At 37.2% G+C, this 20,332-nt stretch overlaps 1 long non-coding RNA gene across 1 annotated transcript; it reads left to right on the top strand.

The window, feature by feature from the left end:
- The first annotated feature begins 11,949 nt into the window (after nt 1–11,949).
- Nucleotides 11,950–18,540, top strand: LOC104086054 (uncharacterized). Its single transcript, XR_684009.4, has 4 exons — nt 11,950–12,165; nt 12,270–12,358; nt 14,195–14,263; nt 14,932–18,540. It is a non-coding gene; the product is annotated as an uncharacterized lncRNA (long non-coding RNA).
- The last annotated feature ends 1,792 nt before the right edge of the window (nt 18,541–20,332 follow it).

Here is a 20,332-nt window from a genome sequence, read left to right as displayed (position 1 = left end):
ATCACAATTCGCACCTCAAATGCCCAAATAATTAAATTTTCCAAAATAACAACATCAACAATATTTTTTCACAACAGGGAGCTCATGGCTAAATCACAATGAGTACAAAAGAATCTCACAAAAATATTCGGGAATAAATAACTCAATAAAATAATATTTCAAAATTTTTAATACGTTGATTCAACACTAAATTTAAAATGTCAAATACTTCATATTAATAATATTTAAATTAAAGCAAACCTTCAAATAATGCACAGAATAAAAGAGATCAAGTTTTAACTAAACAGGTAAAACAATTAGTAGGAAAAGGTCAAGCAAATTTAAAAATATAAAAATTAAATCAATGATGAAGAATATAACAAGGAAACATTATTTAATTAATATGCAACAATGATCTACACAATTTAAAGACATAATCTTCTACATTTAGCCCATGTACACACTCGTCACCTCGTGTACACGACTTTCAATACATTACAATTTATCACTTCAATACCAATCCTAGGGAAAATTTTTTCCACACAAGGTTAGACCAGTAACTTACCTCGACTTGCTCTAATTTAATCAAGTAGTCTGCCTTTTCCTCGATTTTTTTGACTTCGATCGACTCGAATCTAGTCATAATTAATTCGATACAGTCAACAAAAATTATAGAATAAATTCCATAAGAAAATACTACAGCTTTCAATAAAAATCGGAAATTAACTCAAAAATCTCGGAATCCGGCAAAAGTTATGCAATATGAACGCCCATTCAACCACGAGTCTAACCATACCAAAATGACTAATTTTCAATAACAATTCAACCCTAAAATCTATCCAATAGGGTTTTCTAAATTATTCCAACTTAATTCACCCATTAAATGATAAAAACAACCATGAATTCGGGTAATTTAACCAATATTGAGTTAAGAACACTTACCCCGTTGTTTCCTCCGAAAATCTCCCAAACATCGCCTCAATCCGAGCTCCAAATCGATAAAAATGGAAAATGGGATGAAGTTCGATTTTTAGAACTTAAACTCTCTGCCCCGTCATTTGCTCTACGCGATCACGAACAATGACACGCGATCATGAAGCACAATTGTTCCACTGCCTAAATTAACTCTACACGATTGCATAGAACAAACGTGTGACCTCCACTTCTGCTACACTTACTCTACGCGAACGCAACCATATCCACGCATTTGCGAGTCACAAAATCCCAGAGCTACGCGATCACATCCCTCATCACGTGATCGTGTAGAACAAAACTCAACAGCCCCCAATTAACCCTACGCGATCAGAGATGTCCCCACACGATCGCATAGAATAAAACCTCCACTTTCCAACTAAGCATACACGATCACATACACATTCATGCGGTCGCGTATAAGGAAACCAGATACAGATATCAGAAATTTCCAGCAGCTGTTTAAGTCCACATTTTGATTCGTTAACCATCTGAAACTCACCCGAGGCTCCCGGAACCTCAACCAAATATACCGACAAATCCTACTATATCATACGAACTTAGTCGAGTCCTCAAATCACATCCAACAACACTAAAAACACGAATCACACATAGATTCAAGACTAATGAGCTTTGAAACTTCCAATTTCTACAAACGACGACGAAACCTATCAAATCACGTCCGATTGACCTTAAATTTTTCACACAAGTCATAAATGACATAACGAAGCTATTCAAATTTTTATAATCGGATTCCGACCCCGATATCAAAAAGTCAACTCCCCGGTCAAACTTCCAAACTTAAATTCCTATTTTAGCCATTTCAAGCCTAATTTAACTACGGACTTCCAAATAAAATTCCGAACACGCTCCTAAGTTCAAAATCACCATACGGATCTATTGGAATCATCAAAATTCTATTCCGAGGTCATTTACACATAGGTCGACATCGAGCCAACCTTTTCAACTTAAGTTTTAAACTTTGGAACTAAGTGTTCCAATTCATTTTAAAAACTCATCGGACCCGAACCAATTTCCCCATAAAGTCATATAATAGTTATAAAGTACAGAATGAGCATTAAATAGGGAAACGAGGCTACAACTTTTAAAATGACTGGCCGGGTCATTACATCCTCCCCCTCTTAAACAAACGTTCGTCCTCGAATGGGTTTAGAATTATACTTGGAGTGGTGAAAAGATGAGGATAACAGATGCGCATATCATGCTCAGTTTCCCAAGTCGCCTCCTTGACCGGATGACCCCTCTACTGAACCTTCACGGAAGCAATGTCCTTTAACCTCAGCTTTCGAACCTGCCTGTCCAAAATAGCCATTAGTTCATCAACATAAGATATATCCTTGTCCAATTGAACCGAACAGAAGTCTAACACATGAGACGGATCGTCGTGATACTTTCGGAGCATGGAAACATGGAACACTAGATGAAATGCAGTGAGATTAGGTGGTAGTGCAAGTCTATAAGCCACCTCTTCAATTCTTTCAAGAATCTCAAAGGGTCTGATATATCTCGGGCTCAACTTGCCCTTCTTTCCGAACCTCATAACACCCTTCATGGGAGAAACTCGGAGCAATACCTGCTCACCAACCATGAATGGAACCTCACGAACCTTTCGATCCGCGTAACTCTTCTGTCTATATTGGGATGTACGAAGTTGATCCTGAATCAATTTAACCTTTTCCAAGGCATCATGAACCAAATCTGTACCCAATAGCCTAGCCCCACCCAGTTTGAACCAACCCACTGGAGACCGGCACCGCCTACCATACAAGGCCTCATACGGATCCATCTGAATACTCGACTGTTAGCTGTTGTTGTAAAAAAACTCCGCAAGTGGCAAGAACTGATCCCAAGCACCCCCCAAAATCTATCACACAAGCGTGGAGCATATCCTCTAGTATCTGAATAGTGCGCTATGACTGTCCATCTGTTTGAGGGTGAAATGTTGTGCTCAACTCAACCCGAGTACCTAACTCCTATTGTACAGCCCTCCAGAACCGTGATGTAAATTGCATACCCCGATTAGAGATGATGGATATCGGTATGCCATGAAGTATGACAATCTCGCAAATAGAGACCTGAGCCAGCTGCTCCGAAGTATAAGTAGTAACAACAGGAATGAAATGAGCTAACTTGGTCAATCTATCCACAATCACTCAAACTGCATCGAACTTCCTCTGAGTTCATGGGAGCCAACAACGAAATTCATAGTGATCCGCTCCCATTTCCATTCTGGAATCTCTAACTTCTGAAGCAATCCACCCGGTCGTTGATGCTCATACTTCACATGCTGGCAATTTAGGCACCGAGCTGCATACTCCACTATGTATTTCTTCATCCGCCTCCACCAATAATGTTGTCTCAGGTCCTGATACATCTTTGAAGCACCCGGATGAATGGAGTACCGCGAACTGTGAGCCTCCTGGAGAATCAACTTGTGCAAACCATATATATTAGGCACACATATCCTGCCCTGCATCCGTAATACACTGTCATCTCCAATAATGACTTCCTTGGCATCACCGTGCTGAAATGTATCCTTAAGGACAAGCAAATGGGGTCATCATACTGATGCTCCTTGATACGATCATAAAGAGAAGACTAAGAAATCACACAAGCCAAAACTCGGCTCGGCTCGGCGCAAAAATATCCAATCTAACAAACTAGTTGGCCAAATGCTGAACATCCGAGGCTAAAGGCCTCTCTGCTACCGGTAAATATGCTAAGCTGCCCAAACTCTCTACCTTACGACTCAAGGCATCGGCCACTATATTTTTCTTCCCAGGATGATAGAAAATGATGATATCATAATCCTTAAGCAAATTCAACAATCTTCGCTGCCGCAAATTAAGATCCTTCTGTTTAAACAGATGTTGTAGACTCCGGTGATCGGTGTAGACCTTACAATGGACACCGTACAAATAATGTCGCGAAATCTTCAAGGCATGAACAATAGACAATAACTCAAGGTCGTAGACCGGATAATTCTTCTCATGTACCTTTAACTGTCTGGACGTGTAGGTAATCACCCTACCGTTGCATCAACACTGCACAGAGACCAATACGCAATGCGTCATAATACACCTGTAGGTAATACCAATACTGGGGCTGTAGTCAAAGCTGTATTGAGCTTTTGGAATCTCTCCTCACATTCCTCGGTCCACCTGAACGGAGCACCCTTCTGGTTCAATTTGGTCATAGATGCAGCAATAGAAGAGAAACCCTCTACAAATCGGCGATAATACCCTGCCAAACCAAGGAAACCCCAGATCTCCGTAGCTGAGAACGGTATGTACCACTCTGCACTGCTTCAATCTTCTTCGAATCTACCTTGATCCCCTCACACGAAACTATATGACCCAAAAATCCCACTGAATCAAGCAAGAATTCACACTTTGAAAATTTTGCATATAACTTCTTTTCTCTTAAAGTCTGAAGCACAATCCTCAGGTGCTGTTCATGATCTTCCCGACTCCGGGAATACACAAGAATGTCGTCAATAAACACAATGATGAAAGAATCAAGATAGGGCTAAACTACAATATTCATTAAGTGCATAAATGTTGTTGGGGCATTGGTCAGCCCAAAAGACATCACGAGGAACTCGTAATGACCGTACCGAGTCCTAAAAGCAGTCTTTAGGATATCTGGCTCCCAAATCTTCAACTGATGATAGCTTGAACGTAAGTCAATCTTAGAGAACACTCTGGCACCCTGAAGCTGATCAAATAGGTCATCAATACATGGCAATGGATACCTGTTCTTCACTGTAACCTTGTTCAGCTGGAGGTAATCAATACACATCTCCATAGAACCATCCTTCTTAATCACAAATAAGACAGGAGCACCCCAAGGCGATACACTAGGCCGAATGAAGCCCTTATCAAGCAACTCCTATAACTGTTCTTTTAATTCTTTCAACTCTGCTGGGGCCATACGATATGGTGGAATAGAAATGGGTTGAGTGCCCGGTAACAAATCAATGCCAAAGTCAATATCCCTGTTGGGTGGTATACCTAGAAGATCCGCTGGAAATACATCAAGAAAATCCCTTACTACAGGAACTGACTCCATGGTAGGAGTGTCAACACTAACATCTCTCACATAGGCTAGATACGCATCACACCCCTTCTCAACCATTCGTTGAGCTTTAAGAAATGAAACAACTCTACTAGGGACATGATCCAAGGTACCTCTCTACTCTAGTCATGGTAGACCTAGCATAGCCAACGTCATCATCTTGGCGCAACAATCAAGAATAGTATGATAGGGCGACAACCAGTCCATGCCCAAAATAATATCAAAATCCACCATACTGAGCAATAATAAATCACCTCTGGTCTCAAAACCACTGATAACAATTAAACACGACCGATGCACGCGGTCCACAATAATAGATTCACCCATGGGTGTAGATACATAAACATAAGAACTCAAGGAATAACGGGATACGCCCTAATACAGGGCAAAATAAGATGATACATAAGAATAAGTGGAGCCCAGATCAAATAAGACTGATGCATCTCTATGACGACCGGAATAATACCTGTGATAATAGAATCGGATGCAACGACCTCTGTCCTAGAATGAAGGGCATAATATCTAGTCTAGCTCCCCCTCTAGGGTGACCTCTAGCTGTTTGACCTCCACCTCTAGCTGGCTGTACAGGTGGAGTGGCAACTGGTGCAGTAATCATGGCCTGAGAAGCCTGAGGGCCCTGTGGAATAGGTGGGGCTTGAGAAATCTATGAAGGTGCACATCTCCTAAGTCTAGGGCAATCCCTCGTGATATGACGAGTGTCACCATACTCAAAACAAGCCCTCGGAGGATGTGGCTGCTGGGACTGGCTCTGACCTGATCGACTAGACTACTCGTTGAAGGCACCCCGCACAGGAGGTACAGAAGACACTGGCGGTGCATAATATAGAACCTGAGGTTTGGGAGTAGCCGGAATAGCACTAGAAGCTGGAAGTGCTGAATGAATAGGATGGATCACATAAACTCTACCATGACGGGCTGCAGCTGGGGCACGAGAATTATTATATGTGCCAGAATCTCGGGGTCTCTTAGCTTCCCTCTCTTCTCTCTCCCGAGTCCGCATACCTTCCAAGCTTCTAGCAATTGACACCATCTGTTAGTATGTGATGTCCATATCCAGTTCTCGAGCCATACTGAATCTGATACTAGGGTGGAGCCCCTCAATAAATCTGCGAATCAGCTCTCGAACAGTAGCAACTAAGGCTGGTGCATGCCTAGCCAAAACGCTGAATTAGACCGCATATTCCGACACGGTCATAGAATCCTGGCGCAGCTGCTCAAACTCTGTGTGTCATGCATCTTTAAGACTTTGAGGAACATACTCCCTTAAGAACATATCTGAAAATTGAGTCCAAGTAAGAGAAGCTGCCTCAGCCGGACTATCCAACTCATATGCCCGCCACCACTGGTAGGCTGCTCCTCTAAGCTGGAATGCCGTGAAAGAAACCCCACTAGAATCCACAATATCCATGTTATGGAGGATACGGTGACATTCCTCAAGAAAACCCTGAGCATCCTTTGAAGCTAAACCACTGAAAGTGGGATGGTGGTACTTCTTGTACCTCTCGAGCCTAAACTGCTCCCCCTCTGAAACTGCTATCCTAACCTCAGGCCAAACTGGGACAACTAGTTGCACTGGTATAACCGCTGGGGCATGGTCAACATGGGCCCGTGGCTCTAGGGTACGGGCAGCGGGAGTCTGTACTCCTCCCCCGGCCTGAGATGTGGCAGGAGCAAGTGGAATTAACCTTGCCTGAGCTAGAGTGCCAAACATGCTCAAACATTGGGCAAGGGTCTCCTAAAGTGCAGGAGTTGTAACATACGTCTCAGGTGCCTGCTCTCCAACTGGAGCTACTAGTGGCTCTGCTGCAGCAGCTCGTGCAGGTGCTCTGGCCGCACCACGTGGTCTTCCTCGGCCTCTGGCACGGCCTCTACACTGGCCCCAGCCTCTTGCGGCTCCAATAGGGGGCACAGGTGTCTGATCATCGAATCCAGTTGTACGTGTCCTCACCATCTGTGAGAGATTAGAAATACAATGGTTTAAAATTTTGAAGTCAATAAATGCACACGATAAGGAATCAAAGAAGTGAATATTTTCCTAACAGTTCCATAGCCTCCCGAAGATAAGTACAGACGTCTCCGTACCGATCCGTGAGACTCTACTAAATCTGCTTGCGACTCATAACACCTATAAACCTAAAGCTCTGATACCAACTTGTAACGACCCCAAATTTCCTCTGTAGGATGTCGTGATGGCATCTAGTCTCTAAGACTAGGTAAGTCTATCAATGCGAAATAATAGTAGAATTATGAAATAAATAAATCTGCAATTTACTTAATTAAAACTCCCAAAATCCGGTAGAAATAAGTCACAAGCTTCTAAGAATTTATCCTTAATGTATCTACATATAAAGGTCTAAGGAAATTAAGAAAACAACATAATAATGATAGAAGGGGACTCTAGAGTCTGCGGACGCTGACAGATATACCACGAAGTCTCCGTACACAGGTTGCTCACTGATGTATGGACTGGTAGGATGTACCTGGATCTGTACAAAAAGATGTGCAGAAGTGTAGTATGAGTACACCACAACGGTACCCAGTAAGTGCCAAGCCTAACCTCGGTAGAGTAGTGACGAGGTCAGGTCAGGCCCTACTGAAAAATAATAATGGCATGGTAAAAATGTTTAACAATATAATAAAATAAAATGACAATGAAAATAAATCAAGTAGTATGTCACCATTTAATTACACAAAATAATGGCAAATAATACCTCGTGGAAACAAAACAGAATTCCTTTCAACTTTAAAAAAATTACAACAATAATCAAAGGCAACTGCGACCATAAATCAATATCAACAAGGGCAATCCCGAGGTATCGCCTCGTAGTCCCAAATCATAAATAAATTCACAATATCTCATTTCCTTATATCACCGCGGGATCCTTCACAATATATTTTAAAGAAAATATTTTTTCCAAAATAGTATCCCACGTTTTAGCCACTGTTATCACACCGCATGACTTCTAATAGTTCCCCTCCTAGCCACGCATATCAAGCCACCCTTATCTCACCGCATGCGTTTCGACACCCAGACCGTATACCACCGCATGCATATCAATATTACAATATATCATAATTTGTACCTCAAGTGCCCAAATAATTAAATTTGCCAAAATAACAACATCAACAATATTTTTCCACAACAGGGAGATCATGACTCAATCACAATGAGTATAAAAAATCTCACAAAGATATTTGAGAAAAATTATTCAACAAAATAATATTTCAAAAATTTTAATACGTTGCTTCAATACCAAATTTAAAATGTCAAATACTTCATATTAATAATATTTAAATTAAAGAAAATCAACCTTCAAATAATGCACAGAATAAAAGAAACCAAGTTTTAACTAAACAGGTAAAACAATTAGTAAAAAAAGGTCAAGCAAATTTAAAATATAAAAATTAAATCAATGATGAAGAATATAACAAGGTACAATTATTGAATTAATATGCAATAGTGATCTGAACAATTTAAAGACATAATGTTCCACATTTATCCCGTGTACATACTCGTCACCTCGTGTACACGACTTTCAACACATTACAATTTATCACTTCAATACCAATCCTAGGAGAAATTTCCCTCACACAAGGTTAGACAAGTCACTTATCTCGACTTGCTCTAATTTAATCAAGTAGTACGCCTTTTCCCCAATTTTCTTAATCTGATCGACTCGAATCTAGTCATAATTAATTCGATACAGTCAACAAAAATTATAGAAGTAATTCTATAAAACAATACTACATTTTTCAATAAAAATACGAAATTAACTCAAAAATTGCCCGTTGGCCCACGTCTCGAAATCCAACGAAAGTTATGAATATGAACGCCCATTCAACCACGAGTCTAACCATACCAAAATGACTAATTTCCAATAACAATTCGACCCTCAAATCCTCAAATCTATCAAAGAGGGTTTTCTAAATTATTCCAACTTAATTCACCCATTAAATGATAAAAATAACTATGGATTCGGGTAATTTAACCAATATTGAGTTAAGAAAACTTACCCCGTTCTTTCCTCTGAAAATCTCCCAATATTCGCCTCAATCCGAGCTCCAAATCGATAAAAATGGAAAATGGGACTCAGAACTTAAACTCTCTGCCCAGTCATTTGCTCTACGCGATCGCGAAGCACAATTGTTCCACTGCCCAAATTAACTCTACGCGATCACGTATATCCCCATGCAATCGCAAAGCACAGAGTTCCCAGCTCTACGCAATCGTAGCCCTCTTCACGCGATCGTGTAGAATAAACGCGTGACCTCCCCTTATGCTACACTTACGTTACGCGAACGCAACCATATCCACGCATTCGCGAGTCACAAAATCCCAGAGTAACGCGGTCGCATCCCTCTTCACGCGATCGAGTAGCACAAAACTCAGCAGCCCCAAATTAACCCTACGCGATCGCAAATATCCCCAGACGATCGCATAGAACAAAACCTCCACTGTCCAACTAAGCCTACGCGATCGCAGACACATTCACGCGATCGCGTATAAGGAAACCACATACAAATATCAGAGATTTCCAGCAGTAGTTTAAGCCCAAATTTTGATCCGTTAACCATCCGAAACTCACCCGAGGCCCCTGGGACCTCAACCAAATATACCAACAAGTCCTACTACATCATATGAACTTAGTCGAGTCTTCAAATCACATCCAACAACACTAAAAACACGAATCACACATAGATTCAAGCCTAATAAACTTTGAAACTTCCAATTTCTACAAACGACGTTAGAACCTATCAAATCACGTCCGATTGACCTCAAATTTTTCACACAAGTCATAAATGATATAACGAAGGTATTTAAATTTTTAGAATTGGATTCCGATCCCGATTTTAAAAAGTCAACTCCCCAGTCAAACTTCCAAATTTAAATGCCTATTTTAGCCATTTCAAGCCTAATTTAATTACGGACTTCCAAATAAAATTCCGAACACGCTTCTAAGTCTGAAATCATCGTACGGAGCTGTTGGAATCATCAAAATTCTATTTCGGAGTCGTTTACACATAGGTCGACATCCAGCCAATCTTTTCAACTTAAGTTTTAAACTTGGGAACTAAGTATTCCAATTCATTCTAAAAACCTCATCGGGCCCGAACCAATTGCCCCGGCAAGTCATATAACAGTTATAAAGTACATAATGAGCATTAAATAGGGTAACGAGCCTACAACTTTTAAATCGACTGTCCGGGTCGTTATAGATTTTTATCAATCAGACTTTGTATTCATTTAGATGCTCATGTACTCAGTGACACCGGGTTTTGGGAGTGTCATATTTGTATTTGTGATATTTCTTCCGCTGAATTTAATTATTTGATTTTTAAACTTAAAAGATATGGTAGTTTATTGAAATTGTCGAGTTGTCTAGTATTGAGATAGACGCCATCACGACATGTGAGATTTTGGGTCATGACAAAATACGACACTTATATCAAATGTTGTAAAAATATGTTTGTTAGAAATGACAAAAAAATATGACCTTACGTTAAATGTCATATTATTTGTCGGTAATTACGAACATTTACATCTACAATTGGAAATTACTCTATATTTTTTAAATTTTAAATCATTCTTTGTCTTAAAAAAAATATCACCCTTTATATTTAATATTTAATTTGTTAAAATATTGTGATAATTACCTACAATATAGACTATTTCTGTTGTTGTTGCTTAATATTTTAAAAGGCTCGTCCAGGACTAGCTCCTTGGGAAGGCATTTGCACAATGCCTTGAGGTGGCTCAAGTGTAGGGCTTAAATTGTGAGGCTTACATGCACACCAAAACATATGATTATGCGCCCTACACGCCTATCGCTCAGCGCTCAGGTTCGTTCAATAATTACTAGGTAAATCATCTGTTAAACTTTCTAATTATTAGTGTTGATCCTCAAAAGACATTAACATATGAATGATCTTCACTCAAATAACGAGTCATAGTATTGCATATTTACTAAGTGAGAACATCGTGAGGGTTAATATTATTTGAACATTTTTTTCGAATATATAGATAGTCGAACTGTATATCTTCACTCGCAATTGATTTTAATTTCTTAGTTTTTTTGTCTACCAAAATTATGAGACTTTAATATTTTGGATTTATTTATGAAGGAGTAATATTTTGAATTATAATATTGATAAAGTTTGTTGATTATTACTTTTAGGAAGGTAATTAAATGTGTAGTTTGATAATAATTTATAACTTCTAGTCTTTTAGGGAAGTAATCAAATATGTAGTTTGATAATAATTTTAACGTTATTGCATTGTTTATACTTGTAAAACATGTTAGATATTTTGATTTTTTATGAGTTTCCTTAATCCTTTAATTTTCTTAAACTTTTAATATACTTTCTATATTTTTATGTTATATAATTTGTTTTTGATTTCTTGAACTAAAATATTTAAAAATTCATGAGGCTTACGTGATATTAAGTGAAATGCTCACGTCATATGACTCGACTTTTAAAACATTTTGCCGATTTAAAACTTTTTATTAAAATATCAATATTTAGTCAGCAACAATAACAACCCAGTATAATCTCACTAGTGGGGTCTGGGGAGGGTAGTGTGTACGCAGACCTTACCCCTATCCTGGGGTAGAGAGGCTATTTCCAATAGACCCTCGGCTCCCTCCCTCCAAGAACTCCCTTCCTTGCTCTTGGCGTGACTCGAACTCACAACCTCTTGGTTGAAAGTGGAGGGTGCTCACCACTAGAGCAACCCACTCTTGTCAATATTTAGTCAAAATATATATTATTATTATTATTATTATTATTATTACTACTTGTTAGATGTTAGATTTAAAGATGAAATATTTAAAATAAAACAAAAATATATATAGAACCATGGAACCCACATTTATGATTGACCACAATTGAGAAACATAGATTAGCCATATGCTCCTAGCCTTAGAAGCACCTCAGGAACTATCCGCTCTCTTCTCTCAATCTAAAATCAATTTTGGCTCAAAATCTCAAATTGGGTTTGGCCAAAAATTTCTCAAGTCCGCTCCCTCCACCCCAAGACTCAAAAGGAGCTATGTATGGAGAGTATTGGAGATTTAGAAGGAAAATATTTTGGCGGTTAGAGTTTTGCTTCCCTCCTCCCAATTCTAAAAAATATACTTTTCCTTCCTTAGTTAGAATTCTATGAAAACTTATTTTTTTGCATTTCTGTGCTATAATAGATACTTGGAGACGAAAATCACTGAGGCTTTTGCTGCCGCTGAGGCTTTTTCTGCTGAGATTCACATAACTCGTTTTCTACAAATTCAAGGTACCCAATTTAGTTAGCAGATTTATTTCTTTTTCTTAGTTGTTCGGATTTGGGTTACATATTTCTTTCTTTTTCTTAATTGTTCGCATTTGGGTTAACAATTATCTCTTTTAGGTATTGATTGTGATTTTTTTTGTGTGTTTTTGGGTGTTTGTTGTTTAGTACATTTATAAAGTTGGATATAAGATTTTCATTATTTAGTGAAATTATGCTTAGAGTTCAATTAGATTATTTACTCAAGATGTCAATTATGGTATTCTATAGTTTGATTATGCTTAGTCATGATAAAATATTAAATATTGTGGCGATAGAGTGAACTAGTTTGTAAGATTCACTTGGAAAAAAATAAAGAAACTAGATATATTTTTTGCCATGCTCTGAATTAATACATTTGTATAGTCATTAGTAAAGTGTATAAATTATAATATATATTCGTATTCTGCGATATACTCTTTCTAGTTTCTATTTATAACTATTCTCTTTTAGTTGATTTGTTTGTTATATGTATATATTATTCTTAATGGATAAGAGTTGGATAAACATATTGAATAGAAATAAAATTAAAATTAATGGAGCCAAAAGGTTTCTTCATTTTGTCTTATTAGATAGGCCTAATGCATCTGAAATCTTGTGTCCATGTCGGAAGTGTCGTAATATGAAATTTATCCCGAAAGAGTTGATTGGTGAACATATTGTGGTTGATGGATTTCTACCTAATTACGTTAATTGGATTTTCATGGTGAGACATCATCTTTATCAATGTCCGTGGATAGATTAGATAGAGGTGATGAGATACAAGACTTGGTGCATGATGGTTTTGGAGTTCCTCCTACTAGTGACTTTATTAATATGGACACTCGTGGTGATAGTTTTGGTGGGTGAAATCAACATAATGTGGGATTTGATAAGAAAACTGAAAAGTTTTTTAACTTATTGAAAGAAGCTGAGCGTGAATTATATCCTGGAAGCAAATATTCACTTCTCTCCTTTCTTGTTCGTCTATTACATTTAAAGTGTCTCAATGGGTGGAGTAACAATTCATTTTCCATGTTATTAGAGTTGTTAAAAGATGTGTTTCCTGAAGGTGAAATATTACCTAATTCCTTTAATGATGCAAAAATAATTATTAAATATTTAAGACTCGAATACAAAAAAATATATGCGTGTCCAAATGATTGTATGATCTATTGGAGTGAGTCAAAAAGATCGAACTGATTGTAAGTTTTGCAAAGCTCCAAGATACAAACAATTTGTAGGTGAATCTGGTAGTTTGGAAACCTCAAAAATTCCAGCAAAGGTGTTTAGATACTTTCCATTGATATCGAGGCTTCAAAGGTTATTCATGTCATCTAAAATATCTACTAATATGAGATAGCATGCGGAAGGTTGCACTAAAGACGGGGTAATGCGGCATTCTGCTGATAGTATTGCTTGGAGAAACTTTGTTGAGCAAAGAGGTTTTGATAGAAGGGTTGAGATAGAAGTGGAAAAAGCTACCTCCGCTATGAGAATTGAGATGGAAGAAAAATTGTCTGAAGCAAAAGAAGAAATAGAAGCGACGGAGAAAAAGTTATTTGAAGCAAAAGAAGAAATAAAAGCGATGGGGGAAAAATGTTTGAAGCAACAAAGAATATGGATACAAAAATTGATGATAAAGTAAAGATGGGTATAGATGCATATCTAGAATCTTTGGGTATTACTATTGTCTCAAATAGGAAATTATCTGGTGATGAGCATATAACAAATATTGTGCTCTTTAGCAAAAATTTATTATTTTTAAGATAATCTTGTAATTTAGTTTTTTTTAATTGTAATAATCTTCCTCTTTTGTGATAGGTTTGTGATAACTCAATGGACGATCTCCAACAATCACTATCACCTATTTTAGTTGTTCACACAAAGAAGGTAAGTTCGTAAACTCATTTTAACTATATCTTTTTCTACATACATTCAAAGAGTATAGTTTTAACTATGTCAATTTTCAATCCAGTTACGTGAAGGTTCTAAATAGCATTCCAAAGTATAGAGGCTATTTTACAGTAAAAAAGATTATGAATATGTCCTCTAACTGCTGAGCCCTAAGGGGGTGCATTTTGATGAGACTTGTTCACCTCCTAATGAAAACTCAAATGATACTACTTTGCCCACTAACCACAGTAAGCATGTTTTTATGAAAAAGCATCAGTGTTCAACTCTTCAGGCTCTTATGAAGCTTACACTTAAGGATATAGTTCCATTTTTTAAACTTGTGTTTGACGATGATGGTGGCATTCTTGCTGCAGCTGTGAAGAAGTTAGCTTCTTTTTTCTTTTTGTTAATTGGTAAGATTCCCATCAAGCATGATTCTATTCTACTATATAAGGTATTTAGCCTCATGTAGAACCTGGAAGAAAGAGTAAGTTAAAGAATCTTGTCTAGATCAGGGAAATAAAGATCTATGATTGAAATGCCATCATATTAGAAAATAAAAATTATTATATGACTTTGTCCTTTTTTTATATATTGTATTCACAATTTTCTAAGTTGTAAATTTTGTAAACTACCAGAGTAACCAATCTAATATTTCTTCTCAGGTTAACATAATCAAGAAGACTGGAGTTAGTGAATGTCTCGACCCAAAACCTCACCCGTTGTGATGGCGCATATCTCGATTACAGGCAAGACGACAACCTCAATAACCCACAGTTTCTTTTACATTTAAAATTATAATATTTGAACACAATTCACAAGTCTCGCAAATACTGATACAAACATTAGAAATAAACACACTCCCAAAATTCGGTGTCACTAAGTACATGAGTATCTATACATTATAAGTCTGGAAAACACAGTCTATAATAGTCTAAGACTAAATACAGTAAACAAAGAGATAGGGAAGGAGATACAAGGTCTGTGAAACATGGCAGCTACCTCTGAGTCTCCGAAAAATCAACTGTGTGAAAGAATCAACACCCACTGTGTCCGGGATCACCTGGATCTACACACGAAGTGCAGGGTGTAGTATGATTACAACTACCTCAGTAAGTAACAATAATAAATAAAGAAATGAAAGTAGTGATGAGCTTCTCAACTAAGTCCAAATACAGTACTTTTCAATATAAACGAGTAGGCATGCTCTCAAGTTCAACATTTAAGATTTCACTGAAATTTCATATCAAGTTTGACCAAAACAGAAAATAATATTTTTTCAAAATTTTCAAAATAGTGATATATGACAGCTATAATGCAGCAAATAATGAAATCAATGCATCCTCTCAGAGTAGCAGTCACTCAATCCTCCAATTCACTCCAACCTCACAGTCACTCTTTCCTCACAACCACTCTTTCCTCACAGTCGCTCATTCCTCAAAGTCACTCATCACTCGGCACTCGCACTTAGTAGGTACTTGCACTCACTGGGGGTCTGTACAGATTCCAGAGGGGCTCCTTAAGCCCAAGCACTATATCAAGCCAATCATGGCATATAACAGTGAAACATGCTGGGGCGCGCAGCTCGATCCCATAAATATCCTCACAATTAGGCTCTCGGCCTCACTTAGTCATCAACCTCTCCAGTCACTCGGGCTCAAGATGGCATGAAAATTAGCCCAAAAATAATAATATGATGTATCAATAAATAGCAACAGAGACTGAGATATGATATGAAATAAATGAACATGACTAAGTGTGAAATTATAATTTAAACATATAATTCAACCACAGAAATGACCCCAGTGGGTACCAATAACAACAGCATATGTCTAAGCATGATTTTTAATACGAGTCTCAACTCAATTTTTCTCTAACACGTAGAGAATGCATGGATATCAACAGATTATTGAACTATACAATTCCATGGAATTTCACCAAGTCACAATTCCTACGGTGCACTCCCACACGCTCGTCACCTAGCATGTGTGTCACCTAAAAACCAATCACATAACATATAATCCGAGGTTTCATACCCTCAGGACCAAATTTAGAACTGTTACTTACCTGAAATCGTGTAATTCTTTATTCTGCAATGTCTTGGCCTCGTGAATTGGCCTCCAAACGCCTCGAATCTAGCCAAAATAATTCGATTCAGTCAGTAAAATTTATTATAATTAATTTCATAAGAAAATACTAATTTGCCATAAACATCCAAAATTTAGCTCGAAAATTGTCCGTGGCGCCCACATCTCGGAACCCGACAAAAATTATAAAATTTGGAAGCTCATTCAATCACGAGTCTAACCATACCAATTTTACCAAAATCTGACCTCAACTCGACCTCCAAATCTTCAAATCTTATTTTCAAATCCCTATGTTCAAACCCCCGATTTACACCTCAAAAACATGTAATCTAGTCGGATTATTCGATGATAATTCAATATTATGGAGTATAAATGATCACAATAGACATACCTCAAGTTTTCCCGTGAAAACCTCGCTCACAAATCGCCCAACCCGAGCATGAAATGCCCCAAAATGGCAAAAGCTCGAAACCCCTATGTTTTTGTACTGCCTAGGGGTTTTCGTACCTACAGAAACTTGGCCGCTTCTGCGGTCTCACTTCTGCACCCTCATAGCCCGCTTCTGTGCGAAACTCTGCACCTGTACCCCTTTCAGCGCTTCTGCGAAATCCGCACCTGTGCACATATCTGCGCTTCTGCGTAGGCCATCTCCCCCTCCCTTTTCCGCTTCTGCGTGCATTGCTTCACACCTGCGACCTCGCAGGTGCGGAAATTTTGTCGCACCTGCGGCCACTGCTTATCTTCATACCTGGATGCATCTTCGATGGGAGTCTTGCTTCTGCGAGCTCGCACCTGCGATGGAATTTCCGCAGGTGCGATTGCATCAGATGGCAGAAACTTCAGCTTTTTCTTCTAAGTCCGAATTTCATCCGTTAACCATCCGAAACTCACCCGAGGCCCCCGGGACCTCAACCAAATATACCAAGAAGCCCTAAAATATCATACGAACTTAGTCGAGCCTTCAAATCACATCAAACAATGCTAAAACAATGAATCATACCCCAATTCAAGCCCAATGAACTTTGAAACTTCCAATTTCTACAAACGACACCGAAACCTTCCAAATCAAGTCCAATTGACCTCAAATTTTGTACACAAGTCATAAATAACATAACAGACCTACTAAAATTTTCAGAATCGGATTTCAACCCCGATATCAAAAAGTCAACTCCCCGGTCAAACGTCCCAAAAATTTGACTTTTCGTCATTTCAAGCCTAATTCCACTACGGATCTCCAAATAATTTTTCGGATACGCTCCTAAGTCCAAAATCACCATACAGAGCTATTGGAATCATCATAATTAAATTTCGAGGTCGTTTACACATAAGTCAATATCCGGTCAACTTTTCTAACTTAAGTTTTTAATTATGAGACTAAGTATCTCATTTTACTCCGAAATCCTTACGGACCCGAGCCAACTAACCTGGTAAGTCATAACACAACTGTAAAGAATAACTTAAGCAGTAAATGGAAAAACATGGTTATAATACTCAAAACGATCGGCCAGATCGTTACAGTGAAGTTGGCACAAAGAAAAAGAAGCGGGTAAGTTTGAAAAAATTACAATATTCTTGTTCCTCCTTTTCAAAGGGAGAAACCCTTCATGTTATACTTTTGCAAAACTTATATAACATCCATTAGTTTTCATCTCAGTATACCATTTATAGAAACTAATATTTCAAAATTCAACCCTCCCCTCTCCCACATCCCTCTACAACCAAAACAATATCTTTAACTGCATATGATATTACAATATTTCAGTTGTTGTTCGGTTTGGGCAGTTGCGTTCACTTTGTTGGATTTTTGGCTTTATGTTGTCTGTTTCTTTCTCTCTTTAGCTGCTAGTATTGCATTCATTATCAATTTGTTTCTATTTTAGAACCTCTGTTATTATTTTTTATATTCCAATTGTTTTAAAGGAGGAAAGAATTCACTTTATTTTAAAGGTATAATTCTTTTTCTTTTGTGACTTATTGTACATCATTTTTGAAGGAAGTGATGTCAATTACTAGCAGTGAAAAGCTTGACTTGTGGAGAGTTTGTTTTATAAGATTTAGTCTAGAAGTTGAGGAATATTAATTCGAATTAGGAGTGATCTTAAAGTTCTTGCACATTGAAATTACTATCTTTTATGATTTAGTTAGATTTGAGTTTTACGTGAGAACAAATCATTTGATTTGACATTATTCTTGTACTAAGTACGTTTTATATTGCTACTTTGTTCTTTGGTTACATTATTAAAAAATATTTGCTTTACATTTAATTCATATTTGTTATAGAAGTTGACATTTGTGAATGTAAATGTGTTCATGATGAAACTAAACAGAGCATTATTATTTACATTCTAAAAAATATGATTCCGACATTAATTTAAATGTCAAACATTTAATACGATATTTTGCTATGTTGTAAAGGATATGTCACTAATATTTTTAATGACTTTCACTTAAAGTGGATACGACATTTTGTATATGTTGTGAATTTTCTTATTGGCATTTATAAAATGTCGGAAATTTCAATATGACATTTTGTGAAGCTCATACGTAAATGTCGTATTTTAAGTGAAATTTCCTAGATGTTGTAAACTAAATGTCGTAATATTCTTACCGATATTTACCTAAATATCGTAAATTAAATGTCATAAATTTCTTATTAGCATTTACCTAAATGTTGCAAAGTAAGTGTCGTAAAGTTCTTGTCGTAAAATAAATATCATAATTTCTTATTGACATTTACCTAAATGTCGTAAAGTAAGTGTCATAATTTCTTACTGGCATTTCTCTAAATGTCAAAAAATTACCGATATTGAAATTAACGACATTTGATGCAAATGTAAATTAAATGTCAGTAAATAAATTTGAGACATTTAAACAACTTAATATGACATTTATTAAATGTCATCATATCTCCACTTTCTTGTAGTGAGAGTAAATATAGTATAAACTCTACCAATCCGACAGGAAAATCCCAGAAGAGCAAAAACATGTCAATCGGGCAGACTTCGCTGAACAACTTAACATATAGGTTGAGTAAAAATAATATAAACTCTACCAATCCGGTAGAGAAAACCCTACAGAGCAATAAGTTATTTTTTAAATACTGCCAATTTTAAGAATATTCGACTAAGACCAGCTCCTTACGGGGTCATTCCTATCAATCACCCATCTAGATAATTTCCTCGTGAATTTTCCTTTGGAAGTCCATCCGATCGAGTTGCACAAGATCCAGCCCAAATTCTATTTCTCCAGTACGGCCTTCTTGGTCTTATCATTACACAAATAGTCGATCATATTTATTGTTTACTTTTCTAGCTATATATATATATATATATATATATATATATATATATATATATATATATATATATATATTATACATTGACTATACACAATTATACACATATAATACATAAATTATGCATACATTATACCTCCACTGACTATTTTTAGTTTAAGTGGCTAGGTGAACGGCTATTTGGGTTAATTCTTCAATTATATAACAGTCCAAATATTTCACCAAACTTGTCCAATCCGAGGGTATTGAGTTTCTCTCATATGGTGTTGTTATTTTATAGCTAGCTCTTTCACCTAAGCAACAAAGAACGTCCTTCCCCCATGTTTTATTAATTGCTTCTTCTTAACCAGATATGCCAACATTCATTGCAAGAATAGTCTTCAGTAGCAAATGAAAAGTGGAAGCATAAACGGATTAAGGATTTAAACTTTATGAATTTTTACGGTAACCTTAAGTTAATATACTAAAATAATTGAGTTCAAAATCAAATATTGATAAATACTTGGTGGGTTTCTCAATACATATTTTCATGTTTCATCAACTTAAACATAATTGAAGGGAGCCTTGAAGCAACAATCAAGTTATTTCTGTGTAACCCATATGTCACGGGTTCGAGGCATAGAATTAGCCATTAATGCTTGTATCAGGGTAAGTTGTCCACATCACACCCCCTTAGAGTGCGAC

The sequence above is a fragment of the Nicotiana tomentosiformis genome, chromosome 6 (genome assembly GCF_000390325.3).
Source record: "Nicotiana tomentosiformis chromosome 6, ASM39032v3, whole genome shotgun sequence".
NCBI classification, from domain to species: domain Eukaryota; kingdom Viridiplantae; phylum Streptophyta; class Magnoliopsida; order Solanales; family Solanaceae; genus Nicotiana; species Nicotiana tomentosiformis.
The sequence above is the reverse complement of the archived record's forward strand: the minus strand, read 5'-3'. Positions and strand labels throughout refer to the sequence as shown.